Source organism: Piliocolobus tephrosceles, chromosome 10 (genome assembly GCF_002776525.5).
Source record: "Piliocolobus tephrosceles isolate RC106 chromosome 10, ASM277652v3, whole genome shotgun sequence".
NCBI lineage: Eukaryota > Metazoa > Chordata > Mammalia > Primates > Cercopithecidae > Piliocolobus > Piliocolobus tephrosceles.
The window spans coordinates 71333129-71351895 of NC_045443.1; the positions used below are offsets into that span (position 1 = coordinate 71333129).

At 34.3% G+C, this 18767-nt stretch overlaps 1 long non-coding RNA gene across 4 annotated transcripts in view; it reads right to left on the reverse strand.

Annotated features, from left to right (window-relative positions):
* LOC111552343 overlaps window positions 1–15076 on the reverse strand; it is a 573045-nt gene extending 557969 nt beyond the window's left edge. For 3 of the 4 annotated variants that reach the window (XR_003306615.1, XR_002734613.1, XR_002734615.1), the window contains exon 1: window positions 14872–15076. This is a non-coding gene — a long non-coding RNA (uncharacterized LOC111552343). The other variant, XR_002734612.2, reaches the window with a different exon arrangement.
* Window positions 15077–18767: the final 3691 nt, after the last annotated feature.

Here is an 18767-nt window from a genome sequence, read left to right on the forward strand (position 1 = left end):
TCCTTTGTAGGGACATGGATGCAGCTGGAAACCATCATTCTTAGCAAACTATCACAAGAAGAGAAAACCAAACACCGCATGTTCTCACTCATAGGTGGGAACTGAACAATGAGCTCACTTGGACTCGGGAAGGGGAACATCACACACTGGGGCCTATCATGGGGAGGGGGGAGGGGGGAGGGATTGCATTGGGGAGTTATACCTGATATAAATGATGAATTGATGGGTGCTGACGAGTTGATGGGTGCAGCACACCAACATGGCACATGTATACATATGTAACCTGCACGTTATGCACATGTACCCTAGAACTTAAAGTATAATAAAAAAAAAAAAGAGAGAATATAAGTCAGTACAACCACTATAGAGAAGAGTTTGGAGGTTCCTCAAAACACTAAAAAGTTGAGCTACCATATGAACCAGCAATTCCACTGCTAGGTAGACACCCCCCAAAAAGGCAATCAGTAGACTGAAGAGATATCTGCACTCCTATATTTGTTGCAACACTGTTTACAATAAGTAAGATTTGGAAGCAACCTAAGTATCCATCAGCAGATGAATGGATAAAGAAAAAGTGGTACACATTCACAATGGAATGCTACTAATCCATAAAAAAGAATGTGATTGAGTCATTTGCAACGTGGATGGAACTGGAGTTCATTGGGTTACATGAAATAAGCCAGGCACAGAAAGACAGACATCGCGTGTTCTCACTTATTTGTGGGATCTAAAAATCTAAACGATTGAATGCATGGAAACAGAGAGTAGAAAGATGATTACCAGAAGCTGGGAAGGGTAGTGAGGGGTTGAAGGCAGGTGGGGGTGGTTAATGAGTACCAAAAAACGTAGTTAGAAAGAATAAATAAGACTTATTATATGATAGCAAATAGGGTGACTATTATCAATAACTTAATTGTGCATTTTAAAATAAAGAGTGTAATTGGATTATTTGTAACTCAAAGGACAAATGGTTGAGAGCATGAAAACCCCATTCTCCATGATGTGCTTATTTCATATTGTCTGTGTCAAAACATCTCATGTAACTCATATGTGTATATGTATATACACACACACAATGTACCCACAAATTTTTTTTAAAAAATTAAAGAAAAAATTCACCAACTAGTAGCAATTAGCATCATTTATTTCAGTTGGTAAAAAATAAAACATTTCCATAAGAATCTACTGCAAAAATACGGTCATAAATATATATAGCTAGCTTTTTGATCTCTCAAATACTGGAAGTTAATTACCTCTGTGAAATAAAACAACACAGAAGCTATCAAAACAAATAAAATCAATGGATTGGACATTTCAAAACTTACAAATGCAGACAACCCTCAACTTATAATTGTTCAACCTACAATTTATTTCCTTTAAAATGGTGTGAAAATTCCTTTAAAATTGCAGATTTGCTACAATTCTGGGCTGAAGATGGTGTTATATCCAGAAAAACTTGTGATAAATTGAAAATATTATAAATCAAAAGTGTTTTTTGATATCAACAAACAATTTTGAATTACAAATCAAAATTGATTTTTTATTTACAAATCAAAAAACACTTTTGATTTACAATATTTTCAATTTACAAGAGGTTTATCAAAACATAATTCCATTTTTAAATCCAGGAGCATTGTTTATGTTGATGCTTTTCAATCAAAGAAAGCAGGATCACTGTGCAATGGAACCAAAAGTGAGCTTATTGGCTCACTGAAACAAGGGAGCAAGTAGAACATGGGATTTGGAGGTGTGGACACACAGCTTCTCAGTAAAAGGTTTAAATACAGGCTTCTTACAGGCTTGGGCTTATATTTAGGGATTTGGAGACGATTCAATAAAGCATGATTTTGTTCTGAATTGTAGAAAAAGTAGAGGTGGTTATATGAGTGTCTTAATAATTTTATCTAGAAGTTAGGAAGGCAGAAAAAAATGTAATAGTCTGAAAAGCAGAAGTTACTTATGTTACTGGGAGAAGAGGACATTTTGTTTGTTATTTAGACATATTATCATTTGGTCTGCATTTGAACATAATTATGAGGAGCTGTTGTTTTGGTTTGGCCCCATCTTGGTCTCAGAGTAGCCTCGTCTAATGTTAATTTATTGTGAAATCATCTATGTTCCATGAGAAAACACTATGGTTGTCTCTAACAATGAGCAGTCATTGGGGTTATTTTTCTTTTTAAGCACAAATGTAGAAAATATAGCATGATTTGCATGAACAAGAAGGAAATTGTATTTTAATCAATAATAATACATAGAAATGAAAAATTTTGTATTTTGTTTCCTTCTATATACCTGCATAAATAATTTGATAGGCTCTCTACCTGTATACAAATTGATCCCAGATAAATTCTTAGGAAAGTAAAAGAATAAAGAATAGTTACTCCACAGACAGAGCAGCTCAGAGGGCTGCTGAATGTCCTTTCTGTGTTGTTGTTGTTGTTGTTGTTGTTGTTGTTGTTTTCTGAGACAGAGTCTCACTCTGTCGCCCAGGCTGGAGTGCAGTGGCACAGTCTTGGCTCACTGCAACCTCCGTCTCCCGGGTTCAAGCTATTCTCCTGCCTCAGGCTCCCGATTAACTGGGATTACAGTCGTCCGCTGCTACGCCAGGCTAATTTTTGTATTCTTTTTTTTAGTAGAGACGGGGTTTCACCATGTTGGCCAGGCTGGTCTCGAACTCCTGACCTCAGGTGATCTACCAGCCTCGGCCTCTCAAAGTGCTGGGATTACAGATATGAGCCACTGTGACCAGCCTGATTTGCCATTTTTATGGTTATTTCTTGAATATATGCTAAACAAGGGGTGGGTTATTCATGCCCCCTTTTTTAAGACCATATAGGGTAACTTCCTAATGTCACCATAGCATTTTTAAACTTTTACTGCACTGGTGAGAAAACAATTGTCCATGGATAATAAAAAGTCTTAGCCACTATTAAAGCCACAATTGATAAGGAAATTTTGGTTACTTCTGTGATATGCAATAATTTTACATAACAATTATAATTATTAATAACATACACTAAGTCATGTCATAATTACAGGAGTTTTTCATAATTTTGGAACACCCGCCAATAATTGTTTATACAAGTACAGCCCAAAGAAAGCCAAATGCCATTTCATACTTGACAATGCTTTCTGTATGATTTTTATACCAAATAAGCCAAATTTCACTTTTACATTAGTATACTATTAATGTTAAACCCAATTCTTAATAAAACCTTATAGACATATCTCCCCAGTTTTAAGGTTTGACCACAAGGTAAGATTCTCATAAATCTTTCAACCCTTTAAAATTTTTGTTAACAAGTTCATTTTATAAAGCATGCCCGTGCTCACAGAAAATAGGAGGTGTCTCTACGGGCAAAACAACAACAGACACAGTGTACTTTTACAAGTCATTGGGTATGACAAAGTGAACTTACTATCAATGTCCATTTTTTTCATTCTTCTATAGTGGTAGTAGCTCAATATATTTAGTTGAGTACAAGACAAGGTGACTATAACTCAGACTTATTTTGAGATAGATACAGCCATTTGACTAAGTTCAGTCAATGAACTAGAAGCAGCAGTATCATGTGGTCAAGTCTTGGAAACTTCTGGAGACATAAGACTGTGTTCCTTGCCTCTTTCTACCGTTTGCCTTCCTCTGCTGTGTAGTATGCAAGTGGAAACAGCTAAGGCCCTAAGTTAAAGTCTATCTGTGGCAGATATACAAGAGAGAAGGAGCCTGGGACTCAGACAGTGGATGGTAATGGCAGTCTTGGACTCTCTACCTGGACATTTACATGATACAAAATAAACTTCTATCTCATTTTAGTCACTGCTATTTTAGTTTTTCTGTTCTTCTCTTAAACCTAATAATACTTATTGATACAGTAAATAATAAGAAAATACAATGGGCCAAGATTTCCTCAAGACAAATGACAATACTGGTACCAGGGCCTAGAAATGAAGCCTGGGGCCTTCTTCATTTAAGTGTGTGAACCTGAGACTCTTTTATTAAGTCACAACTCTAAGAATAAGTACTGACAGGTAGTGTTGAAATGGTCTTTGCGAAGTTATAACTGAGGAAATAATGACAGTGAAAAAAATCAGAACTAACTGATTCTGTCTTGCTTCTAACCTTTAAGCTGTCCTTGTTCATTCCCTGGCATAGGTAGAACTAACTTTGTTAAGGAATTCAGTTCATGGTTAGACTGTGAAACAAAATTGATAATAGCCCTTTCCTGAAAAGACCCTCTTCTTGCCTGGGGACCAGTCTGCCTTTGCAGGACTCACAAATTAGCTACAAGATTAGAAATGACAATTTAGGGGTCATGCAACCTCTGCCTCCAAGAGTCTGAACCTCCTTAAATTGCTCTTGGGGATAATATTACTATTGTTAAATCTAAAAGTAGTGCTTGGGATATTTTGCAGACCATGAACTCGATGGATCAGCTGATACCACCCAGCCTGGTAATCTGCCTCAACCAGTTCTGCCATTCCACACAGGAACAGGAAACAGCAGGAAAGACTCACTTCCATCCTTGCTAATTCCATTTCCAACCTGATCAATCAGCACTCCCCACTTCCCAAGCCCCTACCCGCCAAATTATCTTTAAAAACTCTGATCTCCGAATTCAGGGAGACTAATTTGACTAATAATAAAATTTCAATCTCCCACACAGCCAGCTCTGCGCCAATTACTTTCTCCATTGCAATTCCCCTTTCTTTATAAATCAGCTCTGTCTAGGCAGTGAACAAGGTGAACACATTGGGCGGTTACAGTGTCACCTGGCTCATATTATTAAATGCTATATTCAGTAGAAGGAACCGGCCTCTGCTTCATCCATCTGGGATACTGTTTATTATTATTGTTTTATTGTTGTTGTTAAGAGAAGGAGAAGTATTTTTACAGTGTCTTTATATCAGGTAAGGAGACTTAAGATCTACATTTTTTTTGGAAAGGCACCATTATTTTATTGGAAGATCACTATAAATTAACTATTGTACTTACTGCTTTGCATATTAGCCTACCCCCACTACTACATTAACTTTAAAAGTTTATTTTCTGGGATAAAAGATGTAGGATGTACAACAGCTGATTTATAGTGAAAAGACAAACTTGAATTCAGGTTTTCGTATTTGCAAGTTTGGGTTCTCAAGTTATTCAGCTACTCGGAAGAGGCTAATATGAATTAACAGAATTAATAGAATTCAGGTTTTCATATTTTCAAGTTTGGGTCCTCAAGTTATTCAGCTTATAAGACAAAAGAAACTTCCTAGAAGTGTTCTGGAGCTGGGAAGGATGATGAGGAATGTGATGTGCAAAGGAAGGCACAGAGATTGAAAGTTGGTATTTATTCAACACTTACTTTGTCAATCACTCAGTTAGGCACTAACACACTACAGTACACAGAAGAAGGCATGAGAGATACTAAGAAAACAGAGGCTGAAAATTGCATATTTGGGGCTGAAACCCAAGGGTCACATATCCCTGGACATTAAGAGACACATTGACCAGTATCCTTCCCCATCATTCCATTATCTCTGACTTTCTACACATTGACCTTTCCTCCTTTCTGTACACAGACCTCATCCTGTTTATTGTGGAAAAATCTCTTATCCCAGAAAATAAATTTTTAAAGTGAGGATAGCTCCAGATAAACGTATCTAAACAAGGCTGATGGTACAGTATTTAGTTCAAAGAGAGTATAGATCAACATTTATATTATCTATTCAATGAACCATAGATTAATATTAGAAACATATGTATGATTTTATGCCAAGAAAATATTTCATTATATCATTTATAAAACCAAATAGAAAACTGTTTCAAAACACTTAGAAATTACAGAGAGATATAATAATAAAAACAGTTTAGTAATAAACTAAATTATACATTTTACTATGTTTCATTAATCTAGCCCATTAATCATTTTTATATATACACCAAAAGTTTAATCATTGTAATTTTATATTTGTGAAGTCTGGTAATATGCTTTTTTTTATTTTCTTGGTATTTTCTTCTGTTTATTCTTTCACATGAATGTAACATTGTTTTGCCCAGTTAAAAAAGTTTTAACATTTATTATTACATTATTGTATATATTAAGATGAGAAGACAGAGAGAAGAGAGAGAAATATCCACAACATTATTGAATCTTTCATATAGAAGTACTCTTTATTTACTTCTACATACTTTCATAACTTATATAGCATGTACCATTATGACATAAACATCTAGTTACATTTACTTTTTAAAATTTAAGTTTCAGGTTACATTTTATTTGTAAATTTCTGGTTATATTTAACTTTTTAATTTTAAGGATATGTGAATATTATTTTATAGTCTCTATTCTGCATTTCGCTTTCATTAAATTGTTTTCATTATCCCAACTAGATGATTATCTAAGATAATTATTTCTCTATTTCCTATGAATAATGCATATTTTATTATTCTGTAAAAGCTTCATTCTTTTTTCATTCTTGCTAGAGGTATACATTTGGATATATGACTCTTGGCTCTACTGAATATTATTGTAACTGATTTCCCTTCTCAGATCTACAGCTAAAAAAAGAGCAGATACGCTTTGCTCTACATGTAGTTTTTATTTATACCACATATTAATGTAGTGAACACTCTTGTACCCTAGTGGAATCTTTTAACTTAAAGCCTAGTTTTCAGATATGTTTTCCTATTAAAGCATCTGGAATATAAATCCCCCTGCACTAGTATCAGGAGTGAAATAATTTCTGAGCCTACATACCTTGAATTACTCTCTCGGTGGCAAGTCTTAGTGGCCTCTTTCTCCTCTTTTCTATCATATCTCTTTTTTTCTCTCTGACTCGGCAAATATGGGGAAAGACTGTTTTAGATGTATTTTTAAATACTATAACCAGAAAATATTTTCCAGTAAAGGGCATCTAAGAATCTTGGGGCATGAGGACGTTAAGTGAGGGAGGAAAACTTTTTTCTTTTTTCTTTTTTTGTCAAGAAGTTAATTAATAATTTTCAGAAATGTATACCATGAAACAAAGGGAATTCTTTAGAGAAACTAGTAAGTCCTAAGGCCAACTTTTGTCCTTTTGCCCTTTGGTGACAAGAAGGACAGGAAAAAATACCCAGGACTTGTGCAAGAAGGAAGTCAGAGCTTGGATTTCTCAGAAAAAAAAAAGTCCATTTTTCTCAGCAAGTGAATGAAGAAATAACCCACTATGTACAGGCAGCATAGTGATGGGGAACCATGTCTGTCTCAGCCTTAGCTTGAGAGGAGAAGTACAAAAAACAAAACAAAGAGCACTGCTATAAAGAATCTCTAGACTGGTTGTGGTGGCTCACGCCTATAATCCCAGCACTTCTGGAGGCCAAGGCAGGTGGATCATTTAAGCTCAGGAGTTCAAGACCAGCCTGGCCAATATGGTGAAACCCTGTCTCTACTATAAATACAAAAATTAGCTGGGCGGTGGTGGTGCGCGCCTGTAATCCCAGCTACTCAGAAGCTGAGGCAGGAGAATTGCTTGAGCCTGGGAGGTGGACATTGCAGTGACCTGAGATTGCGCCAATGCACTCCATCTTGGGTGACAGAGGGAGACTCCATCTCAAAACAAAACAAAACAAAAACAAAACAAAACAAAAAATCTCTAATCACCCACTCTCAACTCATAACCACCCACCTGAAGAATCTGCTGAAAATGTATTTTAAGGTAGTCCCTAATTCGTAGTCAGCAAGACCTTTAACAGAATGAGAGAAAAGTCCTGTCTGGAGACATGCACATTACAACTGGGACTCAAAGAATTACCACAAGCAAAGGTTTAAATATCATAGGCTCGAATAAATAAACAAATAAATAAATAAATAAATATCAAGATGCGATGCCTACCCTTAGAAGTAATGAAAAGCAAAGGATATAGCTATCACTTTAGACTATATGTTATAATATGTGAGACAGAGGACTTGAATTATGATATATTTAGGTTTCTTTCTTTTTTATTTTTTTGAAGATTTTAAAAAATGTATTGACCAGACTGGTCAACATGATGAAATCCCGTCTCTACTAAAAATACAAAAATTGGCTGGGCGTGGTAGCACATTCCTGTAATCACAGCTACTCGGGAGGCTGAGGCAGGAGAATCACTTGAGCCCAGGAGGCAGAGGTTTCAGTGAATGGAGATTGTGCCACTGCACTCTAGCCTGGGTGACAGTAAGAGACCTGTCTCAAAAAACATTGTATTTCGTAACGAGAAATAAAAATTGTACATATTTACAGTGCATTACATTATGTTTTTATATCTAAATACATTGTCGAATGTCTAAATCAAGCTAATTAACATATACATCACTTCATATTATTTTTTGTGTATGATGAGAACACTTAAAATCTACTCAAGCAATTTTCAAGTATATGATCAATATATTGTTATATATATAATATATACATAATAATATATAATATATAATAATATATGCATATATTATAATATTTATATTGCTTAATATCATAAATACATGACTTTACAGCAGATTTTGTATATTTTGTATAATACAAAATGTAATATTCAATAATATTTATTTCTCTTTTGTTAATATTTAGTTCACTACCCAAAAAAATCTGTAGAGCTATTTTCTCCACAACAGTCCCTCCATGAGTGGTACTAATTTTGGATGATATTCATCCCTTTATGATGGATGATTTTTTTCCTTAATATCTACCAAATGTTGTACATCTGTCAGTAGAAACAGAAGGCTTTGAGAGGGTTACATAGATGATTTTTAGCACCTGTCACAGCCTCATGCCATAAGATAAATTATGGAGGCTGGGCGCGGTGGCTCATGCCTGTAATCCCAGCATTTTGCGAAGCCAAGGCGGGTGGATCACGAGGTCAGGAGTTCGAGATCAGCCTGGCCAAGATGGTGAAATCATGTCGGTATTAAAAACACAAAAATTAGCCTGGCACAGTGGCAGGCACCTGTAATCCCAGCTACTTGGGAGGCTGAAGCAGGAGAATCTCTTGAACCTGAGCCGAGATAGCGCCACTGCACTCAAGTCTGGGTGACAGAGCAAGACCCCGTCTCAAAAGAATACATAAGTAGATAAATAAATTATGGAAACATGTTTGCTTAAAACCATAAAAAAATCAGTATAATTTTGTAGTAAGCTTTAATCTATACTTTTACAGAATGAACTGCTCAGAGACATCATTTTTAAGAAGAAATATATAGTAGAATATATTTATTTATTTATCTATTTATTTATTTTTTTATTTTTTTAAACAGAGTTTCGCTCTTGTTGCCCAGGCTGTAGTGCAATGGTGCAATGGTGTAATCTCGGCTCACCGCAACCTCCACCTCCCGGGTTCAAGCGATTCTCCTGCCTCAGCCTTCTGGGGTAGCTGGGGTTACATCAAATTTTTCTAAGTATAAACATAATAAACAAAACATTTCAAATGGAAATTACTTTATAGAATTCTAGGAATAATAGGCAATGGCACCTAAATATGAATTGTTTTAAAATAAAATCTATGGCATTAATTTCAAAATATTCAGATTACATATATGCATTCACAGACAATACATTATCAGGCATATCTAAAAGATAATCTAAATTTGGAAAGCTTAAAAAGGAAAATATACTATGAAATGTTTTGTCAATTCCCAATTCTCTCACAGAAATAAATATAAGAAAGAAGCATGTTCATATTTCTTTCTCATTCACATTGGACTGCATGTAACATTGCTCTGTGTGTGTGCCCATTATAAATTATATACAACCATTTTTTCAAATTCCTACTAATAATTCATTGATTGAGATGAACTTTTATCAAAAACAACAAAGATTTGTGATGTGGGGACTCTCTCTGGCCTTGGATATTTAGATTTCTCCACTCCTTTCTGTTCGGTTTAATTCTTATCCATAGGCGTTCATTGTTGTAAGCATATTTTTACACCTTACTACATATGTAATAAATACAAAAATTGATCTTTTTCATGCTTTTGGAGGTTAAGTGAAGCTCCTTGGACATCTTTTGAGCAGAAACTTTTGGATTGTGAGGGTAGCTACACTGACAGCAGTTCAGTTAGCAATTGCTAAATTTAGTTAAAAGTAATGTAACTATTTGTTTGATGTTAATGTTTCACCTAGAGAATTTGAAACAACATTCAAAAAGCTTTTTTAACTTTATTTCTTTGTGATAAGACTTTTATTACAGCCAATAGTTCTTTTAAAATGTGTAATAGAATTTACATTATTTATAGTATAAATGTAGAAATATTGAAGATAATTTAAAAAGATGGCTTACTAATTTGAAAATAATATTTGTTAAATATATTGTTATGCTAAAAAGGTAGCATTTTTGTATTAGGTTGGTGCAAAAGTAATTGTGGTTTCTGTCATTGAAAGTAACGGCAGAAATCACAATTTCTTTTACACCAATCTCTTTTAGTACATTCCTTGCTGAATTAAAGAAAATTATTTAAATGAATGAATATTTGGAACATATTTGTGTCTGAAACTCCAGGAACTTACATTCATTTAAACAAGTAATGAGGAATAAAGTAAAACATTTCCTTTTTTTAATCTACAGAATTGTTTATCTTTTCTTCTCACCTCCTTCCTAGATGACTCATTCATTAAGGCCTGATCTTTCCCTTAACGTGAAAACCTTAAATGAGTTTTGTTGTCAGTTAATAGTTTCCTCATTTTTGTACTTAACACTCAAAATACATTTCCTTGAAGAGTTAATCATGAATTCATTATAATTGTACCTATCTGACTACTTTGTTGCAGGTTTTAAGGTTCTAGATATCAGAGCAATTGTAATTCAGCTTTATGTACTAAATGTAAAATTAGATGATGAGACTGACTGGATGAACGAATGAATGAATGACTAGATAGTGAACAAGCAAAGGAAGTATTGGTTTGCATTTCCCTGATAATTAATGATGTTGAACATTTTTTCAACTATCTGTTGTTCATTTGTATGTCTTCTTTTGAGAAATGTCTATTCTGCTCTTTTGTCCATTTTTGACCAGGTTGTTTGATTTTTTTGCTGTTGAGTTGAGTTTCTTATGTATTCTGGATATTAACTTCTTGTTAGATGCATAGTTCACAAATAATTTCTTCCTTTCTGTCGGTTTTCTCTTCATTCTGTTGTTTTCTTTGCTGTGAACAAAGTGTTTAGTTTAATGTAATCCCATGTGTCTATTTTTGCTTTTATTGCCTGTGCTTTTGATCTTAATAAAAAAACTTTGCCCAGTCCAGTTTCATGAAGCATTTTCATTATTTTTTTCTTTTTCTTTTTTTTTTTTTTTTTTTTTTTTTGAGGTGGAGTCTTGCTCTGTCGCCCAGGCTGGAGTGCAGGGTCCGGATCTCAGCTCACTGCAAGTCCGCCTCCCGGGTTTACGCCATTCTCCTGCCTCAGCCTCCCGAGTAGCTGGGACTACAGGCGCCCGCCACCTCGCCCGGCTAGGTTTTTTTGTATTTTTTTAGTAGAGACGGGGTTTCACTGTGTTAGCCAGGATGGTCTCTATCTCCTGACCTCGTGATCCGCCCGCCTTGGCCTCCCAAAGTGCTGGGATTACAGGCTTGAGCCACCGCGCCCGGCCTATTTTTTTGTAAGTTTTCATAGTTTCAGGTCTTACATTTAAGTATTTAATCAATCTAGAGTTGGTTTTTGTATACAATGACAGATAGGTATCTAGTTTCATTCTTCTGATGTGGAAATTCAGTTTTCTAGCACCATTTATTCAAGAGAATGCCCTTTCCCCAGTTTTTGTTTTTGGTGCCTTTGTTGAAAAGCAATTGGCTGTAAATGTGTGGAAATGCAAATGCAAATCAAAACCACAATGAGGTATCACCTCATCTCAGTTAGAATGGCTATTATTCAAAAGACAAAAAAAAATAACAAATTCTGGCAAGGATGTGGACAAAGGGAAACTTATGCACTGCTGGTGGAAATGTAAATTAGTACAGCCATTATGGAAAACTATGGAGGTCTCACACACACACACACACACACACACACACACACACACACACACACATAAAACTAAAAATAGAACTACCAAATGATCCAGCAATCCCATTACTGGGTGTACACCCAAAGGAAATAAAATCAGTATGTCAAAAAGGTATCTGTACTTACATGCTTATTGCAGTACTATGTACAATATACCAAATGTGAAATTAGCCTAAATGTCTATCAGAGGATGAATGGATAAACAAAATATTTTACGTATATATACAAAATGGAATACTATTCAGCCATAAAGCAAAATAAAATCCTATTATTTTCAGCCACATAGATGAACCTAGAGGACATTATGTTATGTAAAATAAGTCAGACAAAGAAAAACAAATATCACATAACTTCAGATGTGGAATCTAAAAAAGCTGATTTTATAAAAGTCAAGAGTAGAATGGTGGTTACCAGGGACTGAGGAGAGTAGGGAAGAGAGGTGAACCAAAGAGGTTGGTCAGCAGATACAAAGTTACAGTTAGAAGGAAGAATAATTACTGGTGTTCTATTACACAGAAGGGTGACTATAGCAAACAATAATGTAGTGTGTATTACAAGATATCTAGAAGAGGTCACAACAAAGGAATGATAAATATTTAAAGCGATGGATATGTTAATTAACTTGATCTGATCATTATAAAATACATGCATTCACTAAAACACCATACTACATCCCATAAATATGTGCAATTACTATGTGTCAACTCTAAATTTAAAAACATGATTTCTTAAGAAGAAAAATAAATGAAATAAACTTTTTTTCTAGAGTCCTCTTTTTCTATTTCTCACACTATGCCTGGCATAGATATCTTATCCTCTGCAACTCATGCCAGACCTAAGATTTGATAGGGAAAGAGTCTTGCTCAGCCCTCTTCAACGTCTTTTTCCCTCTAGTCTTGTTCATAGAAGTTTTCTCCAGGGGAAGATACGGTATGATAAGCAGGGAATCAAGTTCAACAGAGGAATAGAAGAAGAATCTTTATACAAAAAAAACAAAAAACAAAAAACTAAAAACAACTCACTATGTTTTAAAGAATAAGAAAAGATAAATATGATAATGATGTGATGTAAATTCCTAAACTAAATCATATATGCTTTTTAGTTGAATTTATATATAAATCTATAAATTCAAAAAGATATTAACCCTATATGAGTATGTGTCTTGTATTAGGTTGGTGCAAAAGTAATTGTGACTTTTGCCATTAAGAGTAATGACAAAAACCACAGTTACATTTGAACCAACTTAATATTTTATTTTTATGTATCCTTCATTATACTTAATGTAATGCAAAGTAGTCAATATGTAAACTGCTGAGCAATTGCTTAACCAAACTCTTATGTGTCAGAATTAATTAATCAAAACACCAAATGTACTTCTGAGACTTGATGACATTGTTGTTAATGAGCATTTGATGAGGAACAGAGAGAGTAGTGACAGTGTCTTCTAAATCATTTATACAACTATCTTCATTATAAACTCTTTGTATACAGATTACTAGACTGTTCTTCATACATCTTAAAAAAGTTTTGTGAAATTCATTTAAAAAAATTTAAGTAGAGACACAAGTTTCAAAAAGTCATATTCGCTCACATCTGTTAAAAAATGCCTAGGCAGTAGGGTTTTTGCTAATTGGAAAAAGAGGAGCTAACGCCTCACAATATAAAGTAAAATAGCAATTTAAAAAGTATAATAATTATGATGTAATAACTTATGACTTTTGTTCAGGCTTCTGGATAATATGTAAAGTAGAAACATATTTGACCTTATGTTTTCACACATAAATGCACTTTTAATTTAGATAGTATCATCCTTTTAAAACAGACTTTTCCAGAGTCATTCAGTTGAATAAAATTATTATTCAAAAAATTTTAATAGCACTAACCGAAGGTCAGTGGTTCCTCATAGATATAAATGTTAAGCAAAGATTTGTGATTGTTTTTCCCTCTGGTGATGGTGCTAGGGCAAATAAGTTCCAAATCTGTAAATGTGCAATATGCATTTTGAAATAACTCAATAGTACTTGTTGCATTATATAAAATTTATAATTATTAATTTTTAGAAATGTTCTTCAAAATCTACTGAAACTACTGAAAGTAAAATAGAATAGAAAGCAAACATAAAATGTGTCATACAACAAAATAATAAAAATCAGGTTATTTTCCCTGTTTCTATGCCAGTTTAGTAATACTAAAATTAAAAAATAAATTAGCTGTAGTTAAATACATACTTTATGGGAGGAATTCTCACTAGAGTTTCATTTCTTTCTTTCCATAGTACCATTAAACTATTAGATTATTTAGAGTAGTATTAAAAAATGAAGTCATGTCTTACTTTTAAAAGATATTAGTGAGAAAGATAAAAATTTAATACTGTAAAATGAGTAAGAGATGATTATCAAAAAGAAAAATTGAAATAGAAAATCCTAGAACAATCAGTAGAGTCATTTAATGAGAGTTTTAGTGTGCATACTTTTCTGTCTATTTCATTTCAATTTTTTAGTTCAATTTTTCTTTAAGTTTGTTTTAAAATCATTTGTTTCTGGAGATGCTACTCGTGAAAGATGTTTCTTCTACCAAAAATATTTGTTAAAGCATAAATGATATGTTTTGTATAGTTAAAATAAGACAACCAAAAGTCTAACTTTATAAATCACATCATTATTGTCATACATAGATTTTTTTCTGTATTTTTTAATGCTTAAAGAGGAGAAGAATAATGAGAACAACTAACAACTCACGGGGAATACACTTGATAGATCAGGTACATTTACCACATAGTGAGTGAGATCCAGAATTGCTAAAGTCTAGTTGCTCAATTAGGATGGAAGCAGGCATCTGTAGAAAGTTAAGTCTAATTGAAGTTTGAGGCATACCTTTATAGGAAAGGCTGTGGAGAGAGATGGTTTGACCAATACTACAGAGATCCCTGACGGCATGACGTGTACTGTCCCTAGACACTAGAGGGCGGTGCCGGTGTTGGCCGGAGATTAGCTCTAAGGCTAATGGGATGAGGCACAGCCACAGCCTAAGCTCTTGGTCTTCTGAGAAGCAGCTGACAGAGGATAGCCCTGCAACAGCTTAAGCTTTCAAACTGCCTAAAAAACTCTTGGGTTCATATGAATTTTGGAGTCCAGTAGTTGAAAGTCAATAACTCACATACTGAGTCTGATAAGGTATGATGTAACATTCTCAAGGAGGGCGGAATTACACTCCAAATTCTTATCACAGCAAAACATATGTCACTCAAGTAGCAAGTTATGTAAAAGTTTGGAATCATTTCAAATTTACGTCATATATCCCTTCTAGAAATACAAGTCAGATTAATATAAAAAATTGTGAATTAAAAATTTGCTAAATATTTTTTATTAGTAACATGTTAGTTACACAGGACCAATTAAATATCTTTAAGGAAATCCCTGTTAATTCAATTAAATACACTTACGAAAAAATATGCTTTTTAACTGAAACTTTTATAATATTAACCTGATAAAATTTTTAAAAAATATTTAAACATTTCATATCCAGGTTTAATAATTAGCAAAACATCTATTCTTTCAATGAGAAACAACTGTTATATTCAGTTTGTAAAGAATCAGTTTTTCACAAGGTGTCTTGGTCACCTTAATTAGTATTCTTTTATCAATGAATATATGTTTCAAGATTTTTATTACATATAACACACTAGTGGAAATATTAATGAATACAGCTTTTTTAACCACTTGCAATTTTTTTAGAATATTCAAAATTGAATTATTATGTAATAATATATACAATTTTTAACATTAATCATACTAATTTTCCAAGTGCTTTTCAAATAAAAAAAAAGTGTTTATTTTGCTACAGCAAGAAGCAAAAAGACTTGTGTTGCAGCATTCTTAGTTTTAACAACTTTTATTTTATTTCAACATAGGTTTTTTTTCCAAGCATAAGGTAAAAATAGATACAGATAGATTGATAAAGATGATGATAGATAGATAGATAATAGATAGATGTAATATAACAAATGCTCAATTACTCAAGAATCCAATTTAACATTTCTAAATTATTTCCTTAAATATTTTTTCCAAGTAGATGAGTGTGAACAGATATCTCTATTTTTAAAATGGCATTGAGGATTCTTTGGTAAATCATTTTGGTTACATGTTTTGTAAATTACGTTTCTTAGCCTTTGTCTATTTGCTAATAACATATGATTTTCTTTTTAAGTTTGGTATATTAAAATGATATATGTTAATGCTAATTCTACAGTTACGTGTTTAAAGAATGTTTTTACATTTTTTGCTTATCTTTTCATTTTTTATCTGTATAGAATACATACTTATAAATGTATTGTATATTATGTGTTATGCTTTCTACATCTTATTGTATTTCATATTTTTGACATAAAAGTTTTAAATTTCATAATTTTGCCTATCTAATCAGCTATTAATTTATGTTTATACTACAAGGTAGGAATCATTTTATTTTTATTTTTTCAAAGGAGTATTTCGTGGGAGAAGCAGTCACTTGCATAGTCTTTCCTGCCCAATTGTGTAAGAGTGTGCTTTGCATTAGGAACATATCCTTACAAAGAAATTAAGAGCCTTCACAGCTTGTGCTTGGCCCATCTCTGTTTGGGAATTTCTTTATCTGTTCCAAATTTGTGTGCTTTTTAGTTCTACTTAAGTGTGTGCATCAACCCCAGTGCTATACGGGTTCTCAAAGGGAGGGAATGGGGGTCCTTTATCCGAATCACAAGAGGAATGTGTGCAGACCATCCCCCTACATTGACTGAGAGCCTGAAGCTCATTATTGAAGCTTACCTTCTCTGTTTCTGCTCTATGTGAGTAAAACTTTGTTCCTTCCAATGTCAGTGTGAATTGTGTTTCCCTTGGCCAACCCAATACCTGAAAATCATGGAAGGGAGACTGACTTCCTGAGACTACTGCTCCTGGCTATCAACATTGTTATGCTATTTGACATCCTCTATGTGGTGGGACTCTTAACCTTGAGTTGGTAATAGGTATCACTTGCTCAGTAATATTTATTGATTCAAACTCTGTTTAGTGAATCAGCCGTCTCTTCATGGATTGAACTATTTCCAGTATTGTCTAATAATATTCAAATAAGAGGTATAAAGTTTCTTTATGCTTCTTAGACTATATCTAGACTTTCCATTCTGTTACATTGCTTTATCTGTTTATTTTGCAATGTAACAGCAATAATTGCTATTATTTTTAATTGTACTGCTATTTTGTAGAATGAATTTCCTTATCTTAACCTTTAAATCTAGTCTAAGGTAGATATGGAGACATTGGGAAAGAAGAGATGTTGACTAACTTTATTTATTTTTACTATTTCTGCCTCTTGCTGGGCCTGTCGCTAGCATAAATGGAAGTTATATACAAATTCCAAAATGTACCTTATGTGATTATATCTATTATAAGATATGCCCTTTAAAAACAAATTTCAAGACTACATTTTTTTTTTTTTTCTATGAAATAAGGCATTTCTGCCACATGTTGCAAAGGCTTGATACACAATCTTACTTGGAAGCATTGGATCTTACTCTTTCTTGTATTCTCTCCCACTCACTTTGCTACATCTGACTATATAGAATTGGGGATGGAGGAGATGGAGGAAGAGGAGATGCAGGGGATGGAAAAACTCTGATTTGACCAATCTGATTCATGTAATCTGGTTCTGGATTTCTCTGGATATGAATGGATAGAATCCGATTCTTGCAATCTGGTTCTGGATTTCTATGGATGTCAATCTCTTTTCTTAGCAGTGCATATTTTATGGGCTTTTCAAATTCACAACAGAGGAGCAGTTGACTCCCCATGACTGCTTTCTGCAGCTTTCTAAAGAATCACCTTTGTCCAGGTAGGAAATCTTAGGCAAAACCCCTTGATATGGCTTGACTCTGTGTCCCACCCAAATCTCACCTTGAATTGTAATAATCCCCATGTGTCAAGGGTGAGACTAAGTGGAAATAATTAGACCATGGGGGCGGTTTCCCCCATGCTGTTCTCGGGATAATGATTCACTTCATGAGATGTGGTGGTTTTATAAGCGTCTGGCATTTCCGCCCTGCTGGCACTCATTCTCTTTCCTGCCACCCTGTGAAGAAGTGCCTTCTGCCATGATTGTAAGTTTCCTGAGGCTTCCCCAGCCATGCAGAACGGTGAGTCAATTAAACCTCTTTTCTTATAAATTACCCAGTCTCAGATATTTCTTTGTAACAGCATGAGAATGAACTAATACATCCTTTAAAGATACTTGAGTCCAAACATTATCCAGGGACCCAGTTGGTCATTTGGTAGACAGACTTCCCACAGTGTGTCTGAAAGCACAGTATGCTTCGATTAGTACTCTGAAACAGCCTTCTTACTGGCTAAAGCTAGGGGTGTAAGATAAATCTTTGCCTGAAAAGCATCCTACTCTCTGTCAGTGTTTATTTTAAAAACCCACTCCCTGAGCTTGTGATAATGGTGAGGACCACCAATATTCTAAGCTGTGAGGACGTTGGAGAGTAAGAGAAAGAGTTTGCCAGTACTCCAGCAACTCCCCTCAAAGAAATACCTTTTAAAAATATCTCCCTTAGACTGGGCGCCCTGGCTCACGCCTGTAATCCCAACACTTTGGGAGGCCGAGGCGGGTGGATCGCAAGGTCAGGAGATCGAGACCATCTTGACTAACATGGTGAAAACCCGTCTCTACTAAAAATACAAAAAAATTAGCCGGGCGTGGTGGCGGGTGCCTGTAGTCCCAGCTAGTCGGGAGGCGG